Below are 6876 nucleotides of genomic sequence, written 5' to 3' on the forward strand. Positions count from 1 at the left end.
TTGGCCCGAGGCTATAGTAGAAGACACTTGCCCAAGGTGCCACGCAGTGGGACTGAACCCGGAACCATGTGGTTGGTAAGCAAGCTACTTACCACACAGCCACTCCTGTGCCTATGTTATTGGCGTTTGGAACATACATTATCATGAAATTTTCATGGCAGGTTTTTAACTGAGATCACTTTAAAATGGAATTTGTATCACAGAACCAAGGACAGTTTCAGATGAATTGGTGTCAAAAAGGTTAAAGGATCACTTTTTCTTTTTTTTTTATCTTCTATTTTTAATGTAGGCAGAGTTTTTGTTCAAATTGATTTGCCTGTTAGAATACAAGTAATTAATCTTGTCTAACAACATCTGTGATACTGACCTTTGCAATTTGCTTGAGGTCAACCCAAGCCTCATGAATAAAATTGGGCAGAGAGAAATTAAGTAGAAGTCTGTCACATGGATTGAATCTATAGGCCAGTTCAACTTGGAAACTGTACTAAGAGTGCATGTGTCAGCCATGCAGGTAGATCAAACCTAAAACTCCCCATTAGACAAAATAGATTACTTGTATTTTACCAGAGTGGAGGCGCAATGGCCCAGTGGTTAGGGCAGCAGACTCGCGGTCATAGGATCACAGTTTCGATTCCCAGACTGGGCGTTGTGAGTGTTTATTGAGCGAAAACACCTAAAGCTCCACGAGGCTCCGGCAGGGGATGGTGGCGAACCCTGCTGTACTCTTTCACCACAGCTTTCTCTCACTCTTACTTCCTGTTTCTGTTGTGCCTGTAATTCAAAGGGTCAGCCTTGTCACACTGTGTCATGCTGAATATCCCCAAGAACTACATTAAGGGTACACATGTCTGTGGAGTGCTCAGCCACTTGCATGTTAATTTCACGAGCAGGCTGTTCCGTTAATCAGATCAACTGGAACCCTCAACGTCATAAGCGACAGAGTGCCAACAACAACAACATTCTACCAGATAAATTAATTTGGTGTAAATTTGGACTGAAGCTCTGACTACATTAGAAATACCAAAAGACATAGAAAAAGGCAATTCTCTAAACAAGATGCCATGTAGTGGTTTCTGCAGTGGTTCTGGGATCTGGTGATTCTGATGCAAACTTCTTAACCTCTCAGCTAAGCCTGCTGCTATTGTGTATATAGGACTACATTATGTAGTATATTACATTTATAACTTGACAGTGTATGGTTTGAGAGAGAGATTTGGCCTCAATTTCTTGCAGGTTCAGTGCTATTTGCACATTGATTTAACTAGTTAGACATTCAGTTAATTGAACAACCAAATTCTCTTCAACAAAACCAATGAAGATTCCATCAATCATGTTTAAAAAGAGAACAGCGTGGTCATGGCTGGAATCAAATCAATCAGAGCTTCTATCAGACTAAACAGCAATAATCATGCACATCAATTTAAAGCCTGTTTTTCCATGCTTGCATATATTGTATTGGACAAGTAAAACGTGTTTCTTCTGTACCATCTAATCTGTAATTGATTGTCTCTTTTGCAGACATTAACCAATGCTTTCACACTCACATAATCAATTGTCATGTACTCCTTATTCATTAAGTTTTACTGAAGCTAACGCTACAGTTTCTCAAGTCTATAACCTTCTTGACTTCACTCCCAATCTGTTGTTGTAAAATGGTACCCTGCTTCTAATATGCACATCAAATAATTTGTCCTTACACACTGAGATATTTCTGTTTCTTTATTTCTAAACCTTTATAACTAACAAGCAGAGATTAATAATTATTCCATAGGTGAGATTAAACTGAATTGTCATCAGTCATTTAATTTCAGCAATATTTTTTTTGTCATTTACTAAATTTATATATTATCAAATTGCATAATAATGTTCTAAATATTAATATAGAGTCAGAGCTAGTTGCTCCTCCTAAAGTTTATGCTATTCTTTGTTTTTATATATTTATTTCAAGATTTATTTTATATTGGGCAATACATTTATTGTTTTCTCCATCTCCTATGAAACCTACTATATTTCTTTATCTAGTTCTGATCTTCCTTTACTTTCACATATTTTTTATCATTAACAATATCAGGCCTGTCTAAAAAACAAACTTTTGAAACAGCACCATCCACCCACACACAGATCACCTTTCCACAAATCCTCATATGTCACTTTATCAAAATGTCTCAAATGTCAAAGTGACAGATGGTAGAAAATATTTAGTAGGAAACATTTGCCAAAATAAATTTTGTTTGCTTTCATTGAGGGTGGGGGTATAAATAAAGAAGTTACAAAGAGGGCATGAATATTTTATATATAAAAGTATGGCTTGGTTTTCATAAAGTTAGGAGTTTCTCTTTAGATGTTAATACAAGGTGGTGCTGAAAAGTCCCTGGCTTTGGATAAAAGAAAATACAGGAGGATCAGTTTATGATTTTATCCAATATATCCCCCTCTCAGATTCACACACTTCTTGCAGTGGTCCTTCAGTTTCTTTGAGCCCTGTAAAAGAACTTGGAAAGTCGGGCCTCCAGCCTGGCCTTTTGCAATACTCTTAAAGCCAAGAACTTTTCAGCACCCCCTCATATAGTTTGAACTGTTAAAAATAGTGTACGCCTTTGCTTTTATTACAGTACTGGACTATAGTGCATAAGTTTATAACACTATACTTTAAACACATGCATCACATAGAGAACTAACCTTCACATCCACTCACATCCAACAGAACTATATTCCAAATATATCACTAATATAGACAAAATACTTCATACCATACAATGAAATCTTTATAAGATTACATGTCAAATATAGAAATTATATAATTACCCAGGAAATATAGAAATCATACATTATACTTCAAATGTATATACATAGTACAACTGAAACATAGGCATCATTATTCTTTATTCAATACTTTTCAAATAGTGCATTATTCTTTATGCTTTACTTATAATATATTACTCTTCAAATATAGTCATCATACAACAAATATATATATATATATATATATATACAACAAATATAGACGTTATACATTAATACAGTGGAATTATTTCATAATCAACTTTTAAAATATTAACATTTGGTTTTGACATGACATTCTGCCTGTTTGTCTATTTACCTATCTCTATCTATCTGCCACCTAATCACTCTACCCATACATCTGTTTGTTTATCTTTCTGGATCTGCATCTCTGCTTATCAGTCTGCTCTTCATTAAAATGTCATTGTTTTGTTGCTTACATACAGATCTCATTACCTGTTCCTCATTTCTTTTCATGTGTTTTCTAGTCACAAAAGATTACCTTATTTTTCTGCCTATAAATATCAATTTAATGACACTTTCAAGATCAAGTAGAATCATCCTTATATCAATGTTTCAAACTTAGTTTGCTGCGGCAATGAAACTCTAAATTTGTGAATATAAAAATTATTTATATTAAAATTCTTGAACACGAAGCTTTACAAATTATTATTTGCAGACTTGTATAACACCGAGAATGAAGGGTCCTCTACATGCTGCAATCAGCTAAAAATAGTAAAGGAATTTATCTCAAAACATTGCCTACAAACTTAAAAGAAAGAGGGATGACTACCCATGGATCTGCTCAGTTGAGTCTGACATAGAGTTAACAATAACTGCTGCTAGAATAGCAAGAGGCACAAGTGATCAAATACCGATAGTAGATTTTATTAGTAACCTTGACCTTGTTTACAGCATTTCAATACTTAACTTTCATGAGTAATACTTAAATCTTAACCAAATATTGCTAATAAAACTACTAAAGCGCCTTGAAGTTTTTCTTTCAGCTGTCTTTTGTTGTAAATATACGAAATCAAAGTATTGGTTCTTTTTTACATTTGTTATTGTAAAAATAATAATTCAGAAAAATTTTGATGCTCTGCGACTGAGGAAATAAGTCAACAGCTGTTATCTCCCTTACGTAGGTTCTTCTGTTCTGTATTTAACATCTGTAGTCATTCTAATTTTTCTTAGTTGTGTTAGGATAATAGCTTTCTGACAACAGTATTATTTGTCATTATGAAATGATGTGCTAGTAAATACTATTGAGCTCTTGGCTACATGGTGAAGAACATAGATGTACAAATCTCTTAGTTTTGTACATCTATGTTCTAAGCTTAAATTATGCCAGAGTTTTACATCGCTTTTCTTTTAAGAGTTTATAAAAGTGTTATAGTACTAATGTGTGTGTGTGTGTTAAAAAGTTCCATCTTTCATAAAATTTCCTTTCCTTGATTGGACATTTACTAATAGACATCTAACTCATCTAGCACAATCACTCTCACTTATTTGCCTAAGTTCATATGCTACCTCTGCTTCTCTTTGAATCCCTCCTGCAGTAGCATTTTTTTCTTCTTTCTCTTGTTTAACATTGAGAATATCTGTTTCAACTCACATCCTTTTGAAGTCATCATTGTAGCTATTTCCTCTTCTTACCCTCCTTCTACATTGACACCACTAATATAGAGGTTGAATTATTTACTGTTCTAAATTATACCTGCATTCCTAACCATGACAGGACTCTCACAAACCCTCCTGAAATTGCTGCATCTTCCAACATTATATAGTCTGACCCCACATTTCTCTACTAACCCTAAACCTAACCTTAACCCTCGATTCACCATAACAAACAAGTTGAAAATGTATACAATGTTACAATTCTTTGATTCTGCAAAGAAAGAGGCTGGAAAATGCCATTATGAAAGACTGCTGAACGTGGAGAATGAATGGGAGGAGGAGAGTCTGCCGAAGGTTGACCCGATTGAGGGACCAGCTACCTGAATCTACAGTACCTTGGTAATAAAGCAATTAAGGATATGAAGACAGGGAAAGCCCCCAGTCCATCAGGAATCACTGCTGAAATGCTTAAAATATCTAGCAGTGTGAGTTATGGTCTAGCAACCCATATTGTAAATCAGGAGGTCCACGAAGGAGTCATACCCAATGACTGGTACAGCAGCATCATAGTCAACTGCTACAAAAGTAAAGGTGAGACCTTAGATAGAAATAGTTACAGAGGTATCAAATTGTTGGATCAGATGTTGAAAGTTATGGAGATTAATCATAGCCCAACTAATTAAGGAGAGAGTTAGCCTAGATGTGATGCAGTTTGGTTTTGTGCCAGGGAGAAACACTATTGATGCTATATGTCAGGTAAGACAGCTGCCAGAGAAATACCTAGTCAAAGATAAACTTCTGTACTTGGCCTTTGTTGACTTGAAGAAAGCCTTTGACAGGGTCCCCCAATCCCTTATTTGGTGGTCAATGCAGAAACTAGGGATAAACAAGTGGTTGGTTAGAGCTGTACAAGCCATGTACAGGGATACTACCAGTAAGGTGAGGGTTGGCAATGAGTACAGAAAAGAATTCAGGGTATAAGTAGGGGTTCATGAAGGATTGGTGCTCAGCCCCCTCTTTTTCATCATAGTCCTCCAGGCAATAACAGAGGAATTTAAGACAGGCTGCCCCTGGATGCTCCTCTATGCTGATGACCTTCCTCTTATAGCTGAATGACTACCAGGACTAGAGAAGAAGTTCCAGGTATGGAAGAAAAGTCTAGAATCGAAGGGCCTTAGAGTTAATCTAACAAAAACCAAAGTCTTAGTAAGTAGGAAGGCAGAAAAATCACAAATCCCTTCAGGTAAATGGCCCTGCTTGATCTGTAGAAAAGGCATAGGTAGAAACTCTGTAAGATGCACCCAGTGCATGCACCTTTTATTTGGACACATAAAAGGTCCAGCAATATCAGAGGAAGATTGACAGGGAAACTAGCTTTTGTATGTGGAAGGTGCACAGGAACAATAAACACTGAAAACGTACAGAAAATAGACTCCTTCAACTACCAGGGGGGGTGCAAGCTAGAGGTAGTAGATAGCTTCTGTTATCTAGGTGACCAGGTTAGTAGTGGAGGTGGATGCTCCAAGAGCATAGCAGTGAGAATAAGATTAGGTTGGGCAAAGTTCAGAGAGCTCATACCTCTACCAGCCAGAAAGGACCTCTCTCTCAGAGTGAAAGGCAGACTGCATAATGCCTGTGTGCAAACCGCCATGCTACATGGCAGTGAAACATGGGCTATAACAGCCGAGGACATGCATAGGCTTGAAAGAAATGAAGCCAGTATGCTTCGCTGGATGTGCAATGTCTGTGTACATGTTCGACAGAGTGTAAGCATCTTGAGAGAAAAGATAGGCATAAGAGGAATCAAATGTGGTGTGCAAGAGAGATGACTATCCTGGTATGGTCATGTGATGCGTATGGATGAGGACAGCTGTGTAAAGAAGTGCTGCTCTCTAACTGTGGAGAAAACCTGTGGTAGAGGTACACCCAAGAAGATATGGGACTCAGTAGTGAAGGATGATCTTCAAACTTTGAGCCTCACAGAGACAATGACTAGTGACCAAGACCTTTTGAGATATGCTGTGCTTGAGAAGACCCATCAAGCCAAGTGAAATCGTAGTTATGGCTGATGTTGGTGTCGTGTAACTGGTACACATGCTGATGACATGTAAAGAGTGCCATTGGAACACTGGGCCTCGTGGAGGCTAGTGGCCGAGTTCTTTTTGAGCATTGGATCACGTGGAGGCAAAGTGGCTGAGTTCCTTTCAAGTGTTGGGCCTCACAGAGGCAAAGTGGCAAAGTTTCTTTCGAGCGTTGGGCCTCACAGAAGCAAAGTGGCTGAGTTCCTTTCAAGCGTTGGGCCTCGTGGAGGCAAAGTGGCCAAGTTTCTTTTGAGTTTTGGGCCTCACAGAGACAATGACCGAGACTTTTGGCATTATGTCATGCTTGAGAAAACCCTACAAAAGTAGTACTCAATTTTCCTCAACTGATCAATAGATCAGTTGAATACACTTATCAGTAACGTATATATAATGACTA

General features: G+C 37.4%; 1 protein-coding gene across 1 annotated transcript in view; it reads left to right on the forward strand.

Annotated features, from left to right (window-relative positions):
- Positions 1 to 6876, forward strand: part of LOC106884311 (DNA-directed RNA polymerase III subunit RPC3) — a 37434-nt gene that overhangs the window by 2042 nt on the left and 28516 nt on the right. The window lies entirely within an intron of this gene.

The sequence above is a fragment of the Octopus bimaculoides genome, chromosome 2 (genome assembly GCF_001194135.2).
Source record: "Octopus bimaculoides isolate UCB-OBI-ISO-001 chromosome 2, ASM119413v2, whole genome shotgun sequence".
Lineage (NCBI taxonomy): Eukaryota > Metazoa > Mollusca > Cephalopoda > Octopoda > Octopodidae > Octopus > Octopus bimaculoides.